The sequence below is a fragment of the Mus caroli genome, chromosome 4, assembly GCF_900094665.2.
Source record: "Mus caroli chromosome 4, CAROLI_EIJ_v1.1, whole genome shotgun sequence".
In the NCBI taxonomy this organism is placed as follows: Eukaryota; Metazoa; Chordata; class Mammalia; order Rodentia; family Muridae; genus Mus; species Mus caroli.
Genome location: NC_034573.1, coordinates 138,689,183 through 138,709,842, shown reverse-complemented (window position 1 = coordinate 138,709,842; position 20,660 = coordinate 138,689,183). Strand labels below are relative to the sequence as shown.

The window sequence follows — 20,660 nt, the reverse complement described above, 5'->3', positions numbered from 1 at the left end:
CTTCCCACAGCTACACAAGGCCTGGGCCAGCTTCTCACAAGGCAAGGATCAAGGATGAGGGTGGAGAGCCACAGCTGGGCAAAACGGGGACAGCAAGGCAGGAGGGGAAAAGGGGACAGGGAAAGTTGGCTTTCAGGGAACTAAGTGGCTCAAGCTGTCACCTACAGGCCCCTCTGCATCTTGAATTAACACACCGGTTTCCTCTAAGCACTTTTAAAGAGACAGTGAACAGTGAACCCGGACACCAGGCTCAAGGCCGTACCTGGTACCAACTCGAGATCGGACAGGCAGCCTGCTCCAGGCTGGCCTGAGCCCAGGATGTCCCCAGCCCAGCCTGATCTCCCACCACCTCTTGCGATACTCTCTTCTGACATGTAGAGAATAAAGCTGAAGCTCTTATCTTCGTGGGTTTACTTTGCCAAGGTTGAGTAAAGCTACGGAGAAGTGGGTGAGCCCTGGCTAGGCCAAGGTGGCCGAGGCGGTGGAGAGAACTGTGTGGTCTTGGGCATCTAAGGAAGCCTGGATGAGGGGCGGAGAAAGCACCCAGTAAGTGACACAGAGGCCAAAGTCCCTGAACAGGAGACCCTGGAGTCCAGGAGCGCACTGATCCCTCAGGGCAGAGAGACAGTAAGTAAGAGCCTGGTAGAAACCAGAGGATCCCAGGGACACGGGAAGCAGCCAGTCCAGCAGTTTCAAGGGAAACTATTCTTTGAAGCTGGAGGCCCAAGTGAGCCATGTGACTTTGACTGATATTTAGGGAGACTTTGTCCAGGGGCTGGTTGTCCCCATAAACAGTGAGAAAGAAACGGCACATCCAAATGGCTCGCTCAAGCTGATCAATTCAGAATAAGGGTTCCAGGTTAAGGAGAGCCTCGAGCTTCACCGGAGCCCCTCCAAAGGATGCCCACAGTCCTCCACTTGGAGACCTGAGCTCAGGAGGATGGGCGGGGGCCGGGGGAGCCGAGAACAAACAGCAGCCACAGGAAGAGAGTTGAGCATTTCAATTATTCATATGCCAGATGGATTCTTTTCCTGCCTTTTTTCTATAAAAATGAGGAGGGGGGAGCAGGTCTCACAACAGTCTCTGAAATGGGGGGAACAGGGGTAGGGGACACTAAAAGAGAAGCCAAGTCCCCTCTGTACCCCTCCTGAGCCCCTGAGCCCCCCACCGCCCCCAGCAGCAGGGCAGGAGGGACCCAATGTTTTCTATGACAGGGGCCAGAGCTGCCCTTTAGGTTCCCACAAGCAGAGAGTAAAAAGCAAGGGAAATTGCTGAGGAAAGGGAGGGTGAGTGAGAGAGGAGCCGAGAGCTTAGGGTGGAGGGGGGAGAGGCAGGCAGAAGAGGGTTCTGACCTTCTGTGAAGGATATAAAAAATCCAGCCGCCTCAGGGGACACCCAACTATCTAGCATATTGCTGTTAAAATGTCTGCAAAATTTAATACACTTGGCATACCATCTAATCAGTCCTTGGAAGCTCAGGCACTCTCGTCCTCCACGATTCCAACTGCCTCAGACCTCATACCTGGGGGCTCCCGCTCCTACCCTGCTCCCAAAATAAGACAAAGTTGTTCCCAGCACATAAAAACAGCCACTCTGGCTTTTAGAGGGTATTTCGTCCCTATGCATGTCCAAGGAATTAAAAGGAAGGGTGTGTGTGTGTGTGTGTGTGTGTGTGTGTGTGTGTGTGTATGAGAGAGAGAGAGAGAGAGAGAGAGAGAGAGAGAGAGAGAGAGAAATGGGTGTCAGGCATATCAGAGAGAGTCAAGGTATGGTCCTGGCCTAGATCTCTGGTACCTAGGTTTCTTAGACTATGGGCAGGTATGTGGTGACATGTTCTCACTCTAGCCACAGAAGCCAACAAGCCATCCATCCTGACAACTCTAAACAGCTGTCAGGCACACAGCAGAGCCATATCCTTCTGGGTGGGTGTATACCACTATCCACTGCCTGCCTCCCCTGCACCCTAGTACATAACATATCAGACTTGGGCCTAGGCTCAGCACCAGGCTCCATCCATCCGTCTACCCACTCACCTACCCATCACTCTATAGTATTGCACAGGAACTCTCCAAAGCAATCTAAGAAATTTCTAGATCTATTCAAAGAATGAGTTGCCTTACCTTCTACACAGCAATCAGAGCCTGCTGTGACCTGGTTGTTTTTGGCAGGTCACCATTTGCTTTGGCTTAACAGAAAGAAACCTCACACAGCTGCTTGGCAGACGTGGGGTACTGACTCCCCAAAGCTGTACCCTCCACCCCAAGAAAACAGTTCTTTCCAGTCCTCTTTGTCCATTTCTGATTTCCTCGTCTCTGAATGACCTAAAGCTTCAGGCCTGGGTTTGGAACCCCGGGCCCTGTCTCCTCTAAGAAGTAGCATCAGAAAAGCCACTAATTATCTCTGGCTAGAGGGCTTGGCTGTAAAGTGGGGTGACCGCGCCTGCTCACACAATGGTTAGGCAAATTAAGGTGGAAAAGGGTCAAAAAGCTTTGGGAACTTGACCACTGTGCTCGTGCTCCTGCTAGAACTCGGGGTGGTGTGTCAGCAAAGAGGAGAATGAGGCTGGATGGTGCAGGGGTTGGTGCTGGTGGCTTCCTCGCTCCCCGTGGAGCTGTGGCAAGACATGTGCTTACAAAGAGCAGAGGAGCCTCGGGCATGCCCACCCCTGCCCTGCTCACAAATGAAGAAACTGGGACAGAGTCAACAGATGACCTACCTGTTGTCACAGAGCTCCCTTAAGGCAGAGCAAAGCTGAGAACATACTGTCCCCACTGTCCAGGCCTCTGCCCTGGCCAAGGAATGAGATGGGGATAGTGACAAGGAGGTAGGAACTGGAAAGGGACAGTGGGAAAGGTGTCGTGAGCCTCTGTCTCACACACTCACACTCACAGACACACACACACACACACACACACACACAGACACATTCTCTCACACACAGAGACACATACACTCACACACAGACATACACTCACACACACAGACATATACACTCACACACAGACAGACAGACAGACAGACACACACACACACAGAGCAAAATTAAGGTGAGAACAAAGTAAGGACTATCCTATCCCGTTCCATCGAAACTTATTTTAGGGCAGAGGGTAATTGCCAAGGCTTCACATAAAAAGCCAACCACAGGCTGTAAACGGCTCCAAGTCTTTAATTAGACCCCAAGGAGAAAAGAAAACAGTTGCAAAAAGAAACTGAAAGTAAGAGAAGCTTCCAGAAGAGAAGACCACAGGACCCCTCCTGCTTTCCCCAGCTCAAATGCCTTCCATGGCGGCTGACATTGAGAAAGTATGTACCACAAACCGGTCGTCAGTGCCCACTGCTGGAGGCAGATACGGAGGAGCCCAATTGTTCTATACGGTTCCTAGGGTCTGCCTATCTACATCCCAGCCCACTGAGGCTGACCTGTTGCTGGACACCTTAGCCTCCTGGGGGAGTTAGAGGCTTCTACTGCCCTTGCATGTGACAGAGTGAGATCAAGTTTGCTGGCCTGCTTATCAACCCCACACACAGGCCCAGCTCTTCAGCTGTGGGCCTAGTCATCCACAGCACTGTCTCTCATTCCCAAAGTCTCTCTCTTCCTGGCTATCATGACAGTTCTTTCTTTTGAGTCACATATGCCTGGGTGGCTCTGGGCCACATAGACAAACTGGGTAACCTCCTGGCTTCTCCTGTATGATCCATGCCAGGCAGATACAAATGTTCAACCATCCTTGAGCTGGTGGGGCCTGATGGGGAGACCAAGTGACAGGCTATGCCATTTCATTGAAACAGGTCAACCTCACATCAGACAGCCTCCCAAATTCCTGCCTAGACCCCATCCTTGGAGAACACAGCGGGCACTGAGAAGACACCGCCCTTGGGAAGGCAATGGGTGCGGACGCTCTCGTCTCTCCTATAAATTGATGCAACTCGGGTGAGCCAGTCCCACAGATGGGGCTCTAAACAGGCTGGTCTAGTACCTGCCAAACTCTGGCAGAAGCCAGAGCCCAGTCCTGGGTGTTGCAGAGTTGGGGATGGTGAGATGGGCCAAGGGTCAGAGACAACTAAGGAGGAGGCCTCCTGGGAGTCAGGGCGGCAGCCATCTCTCGTTCGGTATTTGTGAAGCCCTACCTTGGGTGTTTTAGAGACCACTTCCTTGCAACTAAGCAACAACTGTGCCCATTTCGCAGAAGAGGGCAACAGAGCCAAGTGTGGAGAAGGGACAGCCACACATCTACAAAATAGAGAGCCTGCATTAGTACACAGGGTGGCCAGTCCTAAAGCCATCTTTCCCCTTATCCCTCCTGACAGCTAGTGGCCCCTGTCTTTTGGTTCTCTCACAGTGGCTGGAATGTATGTGCCTAGCTCGGCTGAGGTAGCCTGTGGGTGGCAATCATAACTTCACTGTGCCACTCACCAAGCTGTGCTGAACCGTGCTCAGCCATAACTTAATAGGAAAAAAAATGGGTGAGCCAGGCCTTCTAGCACTGGGGAGGCAGAGGCAGCTGGATCTCTGTGAGTTCGAGGCCAGCCTGGTCTAAAGAGCAAGTTCCAGGACAGCCAGGGCTACACGGAGAAACGCTGTCTTGAAAAGCCAAAACCAAAACCGAAAATAAAGAGTTGGGAGAGTCAGGTCCCTGGCAGACAGCAGATGTCCTGCTTATTAACAGACTGCAGGCTCCATCCACATTCCCTAGATGGAGGTAGGGATGGTACTGCTACCCTGTCCTCAGGGTGGGACCATGTGGAAACTTCACCTTCTCCCCCTCTACACTCTTCCCTTTTTTCCTCCCTACACTGAGAGACTCTAAGAAAACCCCATTTCCAATCTAGTCGGATGAGGCCAAAAACAACCCCAAATGGGCAGGCCCATGTCGAGAACCTTGTTTGGTGGAGGGCTGAGAGGGTCTCTGCGGGGCTCTAACTTCTTTTCTTGCGTTCAATTGATTTTGACCGAGGCTGGAGCTCCGTGAGCATCAAGGGACTGAGTCTGCGCCTGGTGCTCAGATATGTTAAGGGTAAACCTGCAGCCATGTTTGCTGACATGAACCCCAGACAACCCAGGCCTAGCTGCTCCTCCCTCCAGGAGGGCTCCCGTGGATAGCAGATGGTACTTCGGAATTGTAGGAGGATGCTGTCTTGCGAAGGCATGACTAGCCTTCTTGCAGGCAGGCATGTCTCCCTACACAGGAGTGTCACACGGATAAAAGAGGCAAGAAGCTCAAAAAATCCGGCAAGGCTAAGCAAAGACTGAGAAGCCTTAGCTAAACGAAGCCCTGGCATCTCTAAGGTTCAGGAGCCAGGATGGCCTCCTCCATGACAAGCCTCGTCTCTGGGGAGAGGGTACCAAAAGAGGGGGCCCAGCAGCTGTGTGCTACAAGCCCCAACTGCTGATGCTAGCTTGCTATCCTGGGTATCAGGTTTGCCTTTCTACTTTGTCATCTGGAGATGGCGTTGGGTATCCCAGGCTGGCCTGGAACTTGCTATGTAGCTGAGGATGACAGTAAACTTGAGAGCTACCTGTTTCTACCTCTCAAGGGCTGGGACTACAGGTATGCACCACACCCCCATTTCCATGCTGCTGGGAACGGAACCCAGAACGTCACGCATGCTAGGCAAACTTCCCGACTGAGCCATGACGCTTTTTTTGTGGCTGTAAAATGGATCCAAGTGGGATGTCTCAGACATGCCTGGGACTACCACACTCACTCACAGCATGCAGACTACGCTAGTTGGGGTTCCATGACGGGGCTGCTTCTTCTTCACAGGCTTCACAACTCTAAACACAATATAGAAGACTCTCTTCCGGACCGGGCTTCCGGGAAATGAGAGAAGGCCGGTTAGAGTGGTCTAGAAAGCCCTCGGATCAAAATGAGTGAGGAGGAGGAGGGCAGGGGAGATTTGATTAGAAACTCTGAGGTGCCTGGCTAGTCTGTGTGAACCCCAGTGACCTAGAGTTGGCCCCCATGTGCTCCAAGACACAGGGACCTGAGCGCAACCAGATGGAAGGCGGTCACGTGATGGGACCTTCCTGGTCACGTGACGGGACCTTTCTGGTCCCATCTCTCGAGGATGATCTTTGGGGTGAAGCCTATTTATCTAGGGCAGCAAGGGTTAACACTGGGGCTGGGAGAGGCCAGGCAGCACGGAGTACTCCCTGTTTATTAATAAGCTATTTATCACTAGCTTTGCTTTTAATGCCATTTGGGCTTAATGTCGTTAATGAAATATAAATACCCATGCTAACGATGTCGGTCAGAGGCAGCACGGGCAGCAGACGGCTCAAGAACCAGGGCCAAACCGCTGGGCGCGCTGGGGAAGAGGCTGAGAGCTCGGGAAGCGGAAGAGGTTCCCACCAGCTCGGCCCCCCCCCCCCCAGCCCCTTCTGCTCCCACCGCAAGGCTCTGAAGCTGGCGGTGCCTGCCGGGAAAAGCTGGGAGGAGGCTGCCCAGGGGGCCTGGGAGGGGAACCCTTCAAGGGTGAGGTTGGGATGGCTGTTGAGTCCTGCAGAAAAGAGCCCAGCCCAGAGAGCTCCCACCTCGGGCACTGCCCTCCTGGCATCAGGCCCCTTGGCTGCTGGAAGCTGGACTTACACCAGCTGGCGGCAAGCCCTTCTTACTATACTGAGCGCCCTGACCACGGGGAACTGAGCCAGGGTGACAGAGGTCACCAGAGGGAGCAGTTAGGTCCCATCGAGTTTTCCAATAAAGATTTTCAATTCTGGCACCCAGAATGACCCTCTAGGCAGCCCGGCTCTCTGGATGGCCTGCCCTTCCTCAAGCTGGTACAGGGATACTCCAAGATCTTGGGAAAGCAGGTGTACAGAGGTCTGAAGATGGGTATCTCTGTTCAGTGCTCAGAGGCCTCAGAACATGGAGGTAGCCCTACATAGCAGACTTCTGGGCCTACCTTAGTCTAGCCCCTACCCCACATTTACCCATGTCTGCCCACCTCTTTGGGGCTCAGAACAGAGAGCCCTTAGCATCCGATACAAACTATCCCCAGGGACTTTAGGCATACCTACCGTCAAGAGAAGCCCGAAGCCTACTCCTAGGTAATAGCCTCTCTGGGGAGAAGTGGCTACTGAACATTGCTTCTTGCCCGGGGTGGGGGGGGTGTGTCAAGATGCCCCCCAGTGGGATTTACTGTCTACACATCCAAGGATCACCTGGCCCCAGATACAGGATGAGAGATTCCACCAAGTGACAGCCCTTTACTTCCAACATCCTCTCCCCGGACAAAGCCAGTGGAAGTCACAGCGACTCCAGTATCACTCCAGTCCTCAGACAGCTCCCCAAGGAGTCTCCCCTCTTTTTGATGGAACCCCAGGCTTCCCTTGAGGGGAAGCCTCAAAGCTTCCAGACCTCTCCAGGCTACGATGGTGTCAGAAGAAAGACAGCATGCCCAGGGAAACATGAAAGTCTAATACATGAGGAACACTGTCTGAGCATAAGTATATCCCAAATATCACATGAAATATTCTTATGCTAAGAATTATTTGCTGTTTACCCGAACTTCAAATTTCACTTGTGGTCTTGTATCTTAATTGGCTAACTCTGGCAATGCAATCAATCCAGCTATTCAGAAGGGGTATCTGACAGGTGGTGATGAGTTCTGGTGTGTGACAAGATCTCAAAGGGCAGTGGACAGACACATCCACTCATCTCTGTGCATCTTGGGAGAGCAGACTCCCTTCAAGAGACTCTTTACCTAACTGTCCCCACACCGTCCTACACTGCCCTGTGCCACTGTTCACCTATGGTAGGTCCCCTCTGCCCGTACCCCTCAAAGTCACCTCCATGTCCCTAAGGAGCACAGGGCTCGTTTGCCAAGGCTTGGTAGAGCTCAGCTCGGCAGCTAATCCCCTGGGTGTCTCCTGTCAGATTATTAATTAGCTAAAGCTGATCGGTCCTAGAACAACACGCACTCGAGCTCCAGATGAAGCAGGCCAGGGAAGCTGGTTGGGGGCTACTTAAAGTGACAAGACCCTGTTTGTGAACTTGCTTCCTGGGAGGAGACCAATGCTGGAGATGGGGGTGGGGCCAGACAGACACCTGTGTCCACTCCCTGATGAAAGTGCGTGGTGCATGAGAGATTCATTACCCAGGGGACCATGAGAGGAGGAGTCGGACAGTTGAGGCTTGCGTCTTAATAAAGAGCCGCCACCTAATCAGATCATGTCCCTCAGAACTCCTCAAAGACTCAAATTTCACTTGGGAAACAGAGAATAAAACAGAATTCACTACAGCACTAAATGGATTCTGACCCTCACCCACTCCAGGAGCACAGGCCTCCCAACTGTCCGCCCATAGGCGGAGTAGGGACAAGCTCTTGCCTCCAAGATCTCACAGTTACTACTCCCTCTGACGGAATGAATGGCCCTAACCCAGATATTAATCGGCACAAGTGGCGACCTCACCTCCTTTTTGGCTCCACCTTGGTGACCCTTTCTCCAGAAGCCACACCTAAAGTTACACACCAGCCGCCTCCCCCACTCCCTTTCTTCCAGGGTTGCCTTCGGCGCAGGTTGACGCCGCTGATATCCGTTTGTCTGTGCCGTTATTTGCTTCTCTCCACCAAATGAAAAGTTCCAAGAGGACGGACGGGCATCCTTGGCCCTTCCGTTTGCTTCATTAGATGAGGGGTCTGAACTATTCAATAAGGTTGAAGGAATGATTGCAAAGAGGAGAGGAGGGAGCAAAGGTCAGAGGTCAGGACTGAGCAAAGGTCAGAGGTCAGGACTGAGCACTGCTCCATCCTGTGGGCTCCTGTAGCACCCATTTTCTCTGATCCCCGCCCCACTTCCTGGCTCCTGTTCCCGAACTGTGGGCCCACTACATCCCGCTCCTACGTCCATTCAACTCACGTGCACTCCTGGTCTTCTGACGGACGCCTTGGAGCACTGACCCCTTCCCAGCTGGGACGGATCCTCTCTGCCCAGTGAGCAGTGTAGGGTGGGCCACTAGTGACAGAGGCAACATCAGGACTCACAGCTGCTACCAGGGCCCAGCTCAGCTGCTAGCAAACTCCCAGGCTTGGATTGTTTTGACTTGAGTCGGTGAAGCTGAAATATTGAGTCACAACGGCCCAAAACTTCATTACCAGCTCTTAACATCGATTACTAAGGGAAAAAAGTTGCTTTTAATTGCTCTTCCCGATTAGCATTTCTGGAGGAGAAAGTCCTATGTAAATATATTCCCCTCCACTCCCCCACTGTGGCCGGCTGTAGGGTTCCCAACCCTAAGCTGCAAGGTACAGGGTCAGAGGAGACTCCCATTTCTGAGAGAGGCCAAGGAACGAAACTGAAGAGAACGCTGGGTGAGGACCTCTACTAGACCTGACAGAAGCAAGCAGGGAGTGAGCTGCCTGCGGGCAGCTGTCCGAGGACTTGGAAGATGGGTTGCTCGACTGTCCCACTGGAGCCTTGACTTGGTCCCCGCACCTCCAAACTTAGGGACTTTTCATATCCCCTGCGCCAGGGATATACCTCTGTAGATTCCAGAATTAGATAAGTCAAGGGGCCAGGCATGGGGCACATGTCTGTGATCCTAGTACATGAGGCAGGAAGATCTCAAGTTGGGGCCAGCCTAGGCTGTATAGTGAGCCTATCTCAAAAAAGACAAAACACAGCTGGGTGCTGGTGGCGCATGCCTTTAATCCCAGTACTTGGGAGGCAGAGGCATGCGGATTTTCTGTGAGTTCCAAGATCACTCAGCCAGGTAAAGGTGAACCTGATGACCTGGGTCTGATCCCTGGGTCCGACGCAGGGAAGGAGGGACGATTCCTGCAATATGTCCTGTGAAGCACCCATGTCAGGAGAACTATGATAACTACCCTTCAGAGTATTTCTAAGCAGGGCACACAGTGCCTGTCTTCCATGTTTTCCCGTGGCCCTGTGCTAACCGGGATTCAGGGATTCTCCCTAGGAAGGCAGGAGCACAGGGGAAACTGAGAAAGAGGACTGTCAGTGGGTACCTGCATCATAAGAGCATTCCCACAGGTAAGAGAGCGTTCTTATCCAGAATGGAAACACAAAGACCAGTGACTCTTGCTGAACCATCCCTTAGTCACACACCCATTCTCCCTAAGGGGGTCCCACAGAGCACCCATCTTCCAGGAGTAGTGGAGACAACCTACTTCCCCTCCCAGGTACCTCCCTCTGCCAATCCCACCCTTCTGCATCCTGCACTGAGGCTGGGTGCTCCAGAGCTGCCAGCCTCCCGTCAGATCAAAGCCCTGGAGAGTGCTATTAGAACTGTCCAGTCCGGTTAGAAGCGAAGGTCATGGATATAGTACAGACCGTGGAGGCAGAAAGCAGAGAAGTCTCCCACTCATGCAGAGACACAGGCTTGTCCATCCAGATCCACCCTGCCCTAAGGCAAGCAGACACACCCAGGACAACCGGCTGACACCCCGTCAGACTCAGACAGAAGCACCAGCGGTGAGCCTGGGGTATTCCCCACCAACCCCTACCAGCATCAGCCTCCCCCTCAGCTCCATCCCTCAGTCTCCCTGGAGGTCAGACCTCTGGAGCTTCCTGGAAGGTTGAGCTGCTGTGCCACATATTGCTTCCCACTTGGGACACCCTCCTACGCCCCCTGCAAGATGTCACCAGCCTGCCCTTCCTGTCACTCCCCCTGGAGGTCAGGCCTCCTGAGCCTTCCTGGAGGGCTGAGCTGGCTGGCTCACATGGCTGGAGATGCATTACCTGCACCCGTAAGTACTCATGGGACCCAGAGGCCCACAATGACAGCTTTCCACTCACCCAGCCAGACCTCTGGCTTGCTACTGGGCTACATGGAAGCATCCAGAACTACACAGAGCCCCACGGGATGTCTAGCATGGCAAGAATGACGTCATCATTATAGCATCACAGCCAGGAGAACCGTAGCCAATCTAACTATACAGGTAATGCCAGGATACAGGGAAGGAAAGTCTGCCTCAGAGGCCTCAGAAAATGGGAGAGGGTCTGGGTTCAAGTCTCGCGGCGTGCCTACAACAATTCATACCTTTCTATGTGGAAAGAGCATTAGGATGCCTGCCATCCAGCTGGGCAGAGGCTAAGCTGGCACTGTGTATACGTCTGTCTTAGCTGACCCACCTATCAGCCCTTAGAGACACACATCTGAGGATGTGTGTGGCCAGAAAAGGGGCAGAAACTCAGCTCTGGTGACACAGATCACATTTAAAGCCACAGGGAAGGAAACCGGAAGGACATTCAAGCCCTGCGCAGAACCCATGGTGAATCGGCTACATTGTGCAGCCTTAGAGCAAATGGACAACAGTAGAATTCCTAGCAGCCAGCATGACTCCTAGACTTCATTCTCCCCTAACGTACAAGAGGTGAACCCCGTGAGATCTGAGGAATGAGGGACGGAGAAGAGACGCCAACAGCAAGGGGAGCTCAGCACGTTCCAGGCATCCCAGGGCCCCCTTTCTTGCTCATCCCATTCATTGCACTGACTAAGTCATGCCAGCTCTTCCCCAGAGCACGCAAAGGCTCTGCTCCCTTCTCAGCCTCCCCACCTTCTCTTCATCCCAGCCATCATCCTCCTGCTCCAGCAGTTGCAGCCACTGCTCCCCTGACTCCTGGTGTCTTCGACTGCTGCCTCTGTGATGATGCACTGTCCCAAGACACTCTCAGCTGTCTTTTAAAAGACAGCAAGCCAGATTACTTTATTTCCCCAGGGGCATCCCTCCACGTGTCCCCTGGCGCACAGAGTGCTACAGATCCCAGCCCTCGCCAGCCACCCCCGGCCACATGATCTGGTCACTGATATAGTTAGTTTTTCACACCCGAGGACCTTTAAATCACCTCTGGTCTCTCTCTGCAAGAGTCTCCTGCCTGATCTTCAGGTCATCGTCCACTTCACATCTTTAACCTCTGCCGCCAGCCCCTCAGAGTCTGGCTCTGAGCATCCCACCCCACCATGACCAGGATCTCATCACCTCATCTTATTCCATTTGGCCCAAAGTCTGCCATGTTTGTTTGTTTTTCTTTCTGAGTGTGGTTGTTATCATCTTCTGTCAGAAACCTATAATGGCAGGGGCTTCTCGCTCACGTCATCCGCTGGGGAGTGAACCAAAGACTCTATGTCATCTCTGGATATTTAATACAACCAGATCTTCTGCAAAACCTTCAGAAATGGGGGAAAGCTAGACCTGAGCCGGAGCCTGAGCCGGACCAGATGAGGTCTATGGACCTCAGAACGTGCAGACTTCTCCCCTGGTCCACACCCCAGTGAGGCACCTTGCCATTGAGGACCCCTGTCCACGGTCAAGTCCACTGAGAAGGACTGAGTCAGTGAGCCTGGGACTGAGCCTTGACATTCCCTCTCTGAGCCTTCAGAGTTCCCAAGCTTCATTATCAAAGCTGGAGACAGCCGATGCCAGGATGCAGGAGTCCCGAGGGGCCTCTTGGGCCCATACACTCTGCCGGGTTGCTAATCCCAGTGGACGTGGCCCCTGGGAGTCAACAGTGAGTGGAAACTTCAGAAAGGGAAAAATTAATGGGCATGTTTTGCCCAGAGAAAGAAGAAAACAAAAAGCGTATCATAAAGAAAGGTGACGGTGCATATCAGCCCCATAAAGGGGCTTCACCTGAGCAGCCCACTGGTGGCTGGGCATGAGCCCCAGAAAGCCCTGGGGTGGGACACGCAAGGTTCTTGCCTTCCCAATATTCTACTCCTCCGGGGAAGTAGAGTCAGGCCAGAAGATCCTAGGGGAGCAATGACATCCGTATGCAGGGCTGGAGAAGTGGCTCAGCAGCTAAGAGCACCTGTTGCTCTTGCAGAGGACACGGGTTTGATTCCCAGCGCCCATATGGCAGTTCGCAACCATCGGCAACTTCAGTCCCAGGGGATTGGACAGCCTCTATGTCTTCAGAGGACACCAGGCACACACACAGTGCACGGACATGCAGGCAGGCAGGCATATAAAATAAATAAAATAAAAATTTTATCTTTTTTAATTAAAAAAAAAATCAAGACTCAGAGGAGTCTTTGAAGCAGCAAACATTCCACTCAGCCTTTCTCAGGCCGTAGTGTAAGTAGCCCCAGTGCTACCGAAGGATGAGAGGACAGCGGTGACACACCTTGAGTACAGATGGACCGGCTCCTGGAGCATGACCATGCGAGATGCCAGGAAGAAGAGTCTCTGCCACTTTAGGAACCAAAGGCTACACTTGTATCTGATTTGCAAGTTCCTGGGCTATGTTCAAGATTTCTGCTCTTCCTCAAAGAACCCCAGCCTGAAATGAAGTAGGGCTGGCAGCTTTAGGGACCTTGCAAACCCTCCATGAACACCAAAGTGCTCAGCTCTCCAGCCTCTTTCCAACTCTTTAAAGTCCAAAGTTACACACCAAGCTGTGGTGGTGCACACCTTTAATCCCAGCAGAGGCAGGCAGATCTCTGTGAGTTCAAGGCCATCCTGGTCGTCTACAGAGCCAGTTCCAGGACAGTCAGGACTACACAGAGAAACCATGTCTCAAAAGACAAAAGAAAACAAAAACAAACAGACAGACAGACAGACAAACATGAGTTACAGAGTCAGACTGCAGAGGGAAAGGACGATCCCTCCTCTCCAGATGCCCACGGAGTCAGAGAATACAAACGGAGAAGCCAGGGAGGCTAACTGTAGGTATACACACAGGATGAGTGCCCTCCAGCCTTGCCCTCCCCAGTCAATCTTAACCCTTTCTACTCCAGGCTCCATTTTTAAGACCATGTCCATCAATTGTGTGATCACCTCTTCTCTGGGCTGGTTCACTTGGTTCACTGTTAATCACCGACGTGCCCCCAAGAACTGCTGTGTTTGGTATTCACAGGCAAATATCTAAGAGTATGATTACAGACACTCTCTGTGGTGATTTGTCATAGGCAAAGAGCTATTTTCATACCCTGATCAAAGGTACACACATTTTGTCCATTAAGGAAGGTCTAGCCTGGGCTGCAGATAGCCCGAACAGGTCATTTCCCAGGCTAGCTCCTCCCACAAACAAACTCAGGACAGAGCAACTCGAGAGTCTGTCTGTGTGCATGCCAGCTGGTGTGCACACAAAGGCCACACCTGCTGTCCCCACAGAGGAATTCTGAATGACTCAACACTTTGATCTTGGAGTAGCATCAGATGGGGTAAGGGCATCATCACCTGAGATATCTGCCCACTGCTGTAGCCTTCAAGGTCACATCACTGGGATCATTGGAAGGATTCTTCAAGGTCAATTGTACCAACTTCTCTATTTCATAGGCTAAGTAGCCAAGACCCAGAGGCGGGGCAAGAAACAAGTTTGATGGCAAAGCCAAGGCTGAAATGCAGGTGGCCATATGACCCTTTCCCTGTCAATGGTATATGAGCTACTGGGGCACAGTCCAGTGAGAGAGGTAAGTCTAAAGACTGACGTGGCATTGCTCCAACTGGCAACCCACATTTCCCAGAGCATCTTGGGAACCAAGAGAGGTACCTTTGTATCCTAAGAGTCCAAGGTCCAAAGTCCATTCCAACGCACACCACCGGGGAGCTGCAGGGTCCCCCGGAGAAGGAGGAGTGGGTGGCTCAGGCAGTTGGAGGGCAGGTGAGATGGAGAGGGTCTGCCTTCCGTCAGCAAGGTCTGTGTGCCTGCCAGAGAGGAGAAAGGGCAACAGATTAAGTTTCTGGACTGGCAAGATGGTTTAGCTGATAAAGGCACTTGCCGACAAATCTGATCGCTGGGTTCAATCCCTGGGACACACATGGTGGGAGGAGAGAATCTATTCTCACAAGCTGTCCCTTTGACCTCCACACTTAGATCATGGCGTATGTGTATAAGGGTGTGTATGTGTGTATATGTGTGTACGCAATATACACAAAACAATAAATATAATGGAAATATTCCAGATGACTAGGTTACAGCTGGATCCCACCAAGCTACTACACAAGAGGACAATGGGAAAGTCCCAACATCCCGTGCAATAACCAGTCAGTGAAGCAGGAGATTCTTGGACCCGCCTTGCCAATCAGCAGATGGCATTGCCTCTGTGCGTGCCATGCCTGACTCTGTAGCCAATGTGCCCTTTGCACAATTATCAGCCACTTGCTACAAGGTGTCGTACCTAATAAAAGAATCAAGCAGGGAGAGACCATTCTAGGCTAATCAGATGCCACCCTGGGTAACGACAGAAGGATCACACCCAAGGCTGGGCACCCAGGGTGGAGGGTGGTGGGGGGTGGGGTGGGGTGAAAGATCAGCCTGAGAATGGATCAGGTCAACACTGGCAACAGATCAGACCCATACAACAGAAACAACCAATGCTGGCTTCCCAGGCCCCTGCTCTTTCTAGGTTTCCCTTGATGGGCTCCTGGCTGCTCCCAGGACCGCACTGAGCAGCCTTGAGGAAATCTAAAGAATTACAAGTTTAACAGGTGGCTCTGCAGCCCCCCAACCCCCAGGATGGTGAATTTGATCTCTTCTCCATTTCCCTCTCTGCTCTGCTACCGTGCTATTTCATCTCATAGACAGGAAAGAGGGTGTGATCACACCCTCCAAAGAGGCTGCTGGAGAAACTCCTTTGTGATAGGTGCTGAGCCAAAAACAGTGGCCTAAAGAAAGTCGGAGCCCCACTACCGCCAACCTTTGTGTCAATTTAAGCAAATATTGTGGCGTTTCCATGGCGATTCCTGTTTTGAATATCCACTTCGCTCACTTTCTAAAGGGCTTTTCCTGTTTGCATTTCAACTTGAAACCTGTAAATATTTTCAGCCTTTTTAGGAAAAAAAAAGAGAGAGAGCCCAAGTGCGTGCAAACACAAGCACACCAACAAGCACATAACTTCCCAGGCGTGCCGCCTGGCTTTGTGCACGTAAGGATGTGGGGCATGGAACCCTGAGGGTGTTCTCCTTATCCACTCTCATACCCATCCTGAGTCTAGAACTGACACTGAAATTTGGGTCCCTCCATCTTCCTTGCTGTGGGCTAGTAACATCTCATACATCCATAGTGGCTGTGTGTGTTCCCTGAGCAGCTCCTCCTTGACTGCACGGTCTGACATGGAGCAAGCAGCAACCTGGTTAGTTTTCTAACTTGGCCCAGCCATCAGAGTTCTCAGGGGGCTCTCACTGGGGTATGTGAGCCCCCTCCTCTCCTGACTCCCAAGGCTGGGCGAGCAGAAAGGGCCTGGCTTTTTGAAGAACAGCTTCAGCACCAGATTCTCCTCTCTGCTGGGACAATGTTTCAGGACTCCCTGGAGAGGTGGAGGGTGGGGGAAACTGGGCTGGAAGGTGACAGCACGCTAGGCCTGGATCAGCCTGGCTCCCATCCCTACCCTCCAGCATCACACAGGGTTAACAGTGTGTTTCCTGGTTTCCATGGATTCCTGCCAGGCCCCTAATGTGAGTTTCGTGTGATTTGGGGGAAGTGGATTTCCTTTGTTTTCCAGTTTGGGAATATTTTTTTCTTTAAAAAAGAGGAAAAAACACTTTAATGGGAACTTCAGGGCCACTGGGAGATGTACTCCTTTGGGTTCTGAAACTCCCTCGCTTGTGAGTCCAGAATTGCCTAAAGCCTAGGCAGTTTTTGACCCTGGCAAAAAACATGACTGTGGGCCTTGGGTAGTAGACAGATTGCGCCCTAGACCCACCCTCCTGTGGTGGTCTCTACCCCACTATCCTACCAATAATCAGTAGCTAACACACTTCAGTCTAACCCCTTCCAGTCTCACACACTGGGCCATTCACACTTGCCCAGGCAAGAGGTCAGGAGAAGCATTCATCTCCCAGACAGGAGTTCTACCACATGTCAGAGGTGTCCCAGAGCCTCATGTTCTGGATAAGATGAGAGTTCCAGCTAGGTGGGGGAAGGGTGCCCCAGACCCCCAGGGGCCTGCCGGCAGAGGAGGAGCTGAGGAAAGGGTGTGACCAGGCCACCTCCTCTTCCATTTTCCCCATTCCTTCCACTGTTGCCCAGCCTTGCTAGGGCAGCATGACCTTGTTCCAAGACTCCCCAAGCAAGTGGCCTGACCCGTTTACCAAACCAAGGCATGGGCCCCAAAGCCTTCCAAGCACCACGGCCCTCCCACACCTCAGGCCCCAAGGCTGAGGCTCCAATGTCGGTCAGTGGGTACAGTGCTTAATGGATCTCTAACCAGACGCCCAGGTGAAGAGGTAAGAAGCCAAACACAACGACAACCCTGACATGGAGATCCCAAACCAGGCTCTGAGGCCGGAGAGGGGGTGGGGTGGGGGGTGGTCTGATGGCCTCCCTGGAGGCAGGCAGTAGCCTAAAGGCTTGGAAGTCCCCAGATGGTAACTACCCTCTTCTTTTAAACCTCATCAGGAACCTTCCAGATTCTCTCCCAAGGGGACTCACAGGCCCCTCTGCTCTGTTCTCCACATATCCGTCCTCGTGGCATTAAACTCTACACAGAACTGGAGTAATTTGTTCACAAGCCTGTCTTCACTACCGGATTCTTAACTCCTCAAGGGCAAAGCCCAGGTCTTAATTATCTTCGCGTCTCCGGCACTTAGCACAACAGCTGGCCCACGGTGGGCGGCATAAGTGTTGGTGGAACTGAACTAGTCCCTGATTTCATGTCACAACCAGATGAGCCTGGTGCAGCATCTCCCTCTCCCCCAGCAGAGTGCTCGACTGGCCCCGTTCACACTCTGGTCCCCTGACCCCAACCTGCCTGCTGGTCTCTTTTCTCCTCCTTGAACCCACTTAATTCACAACGTGCAGGTTTGAAGGGACTTCTGCTTACATGAGCCTTTCCTAACTTATCTCAAAAAGGATTAAGCACCTACTATGTGCCAAGGAGGACAGGGCATAGTGGGTGAGTGGTTTTTTGCCCTCTGCCAATCGGCTACACGAGGACGGATGGTATTAGCTAAGTAGATTAATTCGACAAGCACGGTGCCAAGTGTTCTACACACACGATCACGATGAATCTTTATAACACAAAGGCAGGAACAGTATGGGCCCCTCGGACAGATTAGGGAGACTAAGCACAGAGATATGAAGTGACCAGCCAAAGGTCACATGGCTCACAGGTATGGAAGCCAGGGCAGGGCTGGTGACCCATCAAAAGGTCTCCCTCCATTTTGCCCATGACCTCAGCACTCACCCTCGTCCAGTGTTTGGGCCCTTCCTAACTCTCACCTCTCCCTGCCTGGAAACAGGTCTCCAGCAATACACCGGGACTGCCTGGAAACATCTGGACCTTGCAGCCAAAGGCAACGTCTGTGCTCAAGTGTCCTATGCAGGCCTAATAGGGGGAGGAAGGGCAAGAGGGGCACCTGCATCTATCCGGTGAACGGGCTCTCGGCTGTAGACCTGCCCATTGCTGTGTATGATGATGGACAGGGCCATGCTACTTCAAGAGGTCTTTGAGGGTGAGACAGCTTCTGCCCCTGCCCAGATAGGGGAGCACTGATCTTTCTCCTCCGTGGAGAGGCAGAAATTATCCCAACCTAATGAACACCTGCCTCAGGGCGTGGGCTTGGGGAGCAGGGCTAATGTGCCCTCTGTTTTTATCTTAGGCTAGTGTGTGCACCGGAGGGAGGGAAGGAGGGAGGCACCCATCATCTCTTCAAAGGAGAGAAGACACAGAGATGGCGGGGAGAGATCTACACGAGCCAGGAGAGATGGTGGAGGATCTGCTGGGGTGGGGAGAGGACAGAGCGCTAATGAACAGATTTCATAAGCCACCCGGAGCGAAAACAAAAACACAGACGTGCACATTGCCCAACTTCAGGGTTGTATGGAAAAGAAGGAAAAAAAAAACACAATAAAAAAAATCCACATCTTAAATACAAAAATCCTCCATGATGTGTTGCGGCATGAAAGCGTTCTCCACTGCATTTTTCCTCCGTGACCTCACAGAGCCTACGACGGGTGCGCCCAGCATGGCCAGTATTTGGCGGTACACACTCAGAGCAAACACACATGCTTAACCAAAACAAGGGCAGTAAATATTCAAATCACTCCAAACTGGCATCTCGTGGCTTCACGTGACCTCACTCTGAGAAGGGCCCTTGTAGATGTTAGGAGTGAGACACAGGAGACTGGCACACAGCTCAAATAGAAGGAACCAGAACTCCGAGAGAGCCCAACTCCCAGCCAGACCATTGTGGGGTGGGGAGGGGGCTTCCTATACTTATGGGGCTACCCTGCTGTGAAAGGGGAGAGGGATGGGGCCCACACATCAATGAGCCCTTGCCTACATATCGCTCACCCCCACGGTTACTGTCTGTCTCCTTCTTGTCTCGCCCCTCCCCCTTGTAATTGTTGGATGAATTTACAGAGCACTGTGCCAAAAACAATCAACTCTGGGGAACAGAGTTATACAGAAAAGGGCGTGTCGCCAGGGGGAGACGGAAATCCATAGAAACCACCACCTTTTGCAGAGGGCTTAGGTGAAGAGGACCAGGTGGGGGTGTAGAGAAATCTGCTCCTTCCAGAACGTAGCCTTAGGAAAGGCTGGAGTGGCTAACCCACTGAGGTGACCAGATCCAGTGTGAAGAGTCAGGAAGCCAACCAGACAGCGTGTTACAGGCACGCAAACACACACACACACACACACACACACACACGCGTGCGCGCTTGCTTTATATGCCACTGTATGTACCAGGTCACTAGGCAACATGCCATAGGGGCTAAGGGCACAAGCTTTGGAACCAGATTGCCTAGGTATGACTCCAAGTCCTGACACTCCTGAGGGGTGTGTGTGACCCTGAAAAAATTTTACTTTGACCCTTCTGTGTCTCAATTTCTCCATCATAAAATGAAGATACAAATAGTTACTCCTGAATCTAGGCATGAGGACTTAATCATTTATTATGGGTGACATTCCAAGGAAAGGACGAACGCATGAAATAGGTGATAGGTCACAAAGAGAGGGGGTGGGCGAGAATGCTCCTAAGCTCTGCTACAGCGAAGGGAGCAAACGATTGTCGTTCATAATGACCGTGCACTGGGTACTTGGGGTTGTAAGCACCATCATAAAGAGTCACCCCAAGGATCCATTGAGGTAGATGTGAGAAAGTAAGGCTCAAAAGAGGGCTGGGACACACCCAAGGTCACACACAAATGGAAGCACCAGAAGTCCGAGCTATTGGACAGGAGCAGGCCGAGCTGAGGGCAAGCAAGGGAGAGAGGTCTCTCCAACCTGACTTGAAGAGATGTGGAGTGCTCCAGGATTGCTTTCCCAGATAAAGAACCCCTCTGTCCCAGCGTCTGCACCAGAAGGAGCAGGGGAAGATGGGCTGGTAGACTGGGCTGGGTGTCCATATTCCATAGGAGGTCCTATCCAGGGTCAACCCCACAAGACCAATGCCACCTACTGAACTCTCTCTGCCCAGATGTCATCTCAGAATCAGGAGATCCCTGGAGAGCAAGTAAGAGTGTGGGCTACCTGACCCCCAGCAACGGACCCATACAGCCTGAGAAAAATCCTTCTTCCAAGTTGGAGTTCCGTGGGGAACCTGGGTTTTGGCCTTCTTGGAACCTAGGCAGATCTCTGGGAAGGACAGGGCACAGGCAAGGGGGACCTGGAGGAGCACAGATCTTCCCCATTGAAAACCATATCCAGCCGGGCAGTGGTGGCGCACGCCTTTAATCCCAGCACTTGGGAGGCAGAGGCAGGCAGATTTCTGAGTTCGAGGCCAGCCTGGTCTACAGAGTGAGTTCCAG

General features: G+C 52.3%; 1 protein-coding gene across 4 annotated transcripts in view; it reads right to left on the bottom strand.

Annotated features, from left to right (window-relative positions):
* The window catches only part of Casz1 (castor zinc finger 1), a 156,450-nt gene that overhangs the window by 108,104 nt on the left and 27,686 nt on the right, over positions 1-20,660 (bottom strand). For all 4 annotated transcript variants that reach the window (XM_021159784.2, XM_029476391.1, XM_029476389.1 and 1 more), the window contains exon 2: positions 14,460-14,614. The gene's annotated coding sequence lies outside the window, so the exon portion shown is untranslated. The remainder of the gene's footprint in view (positions 1-14,459; positions 14,615-20,660) is intronic.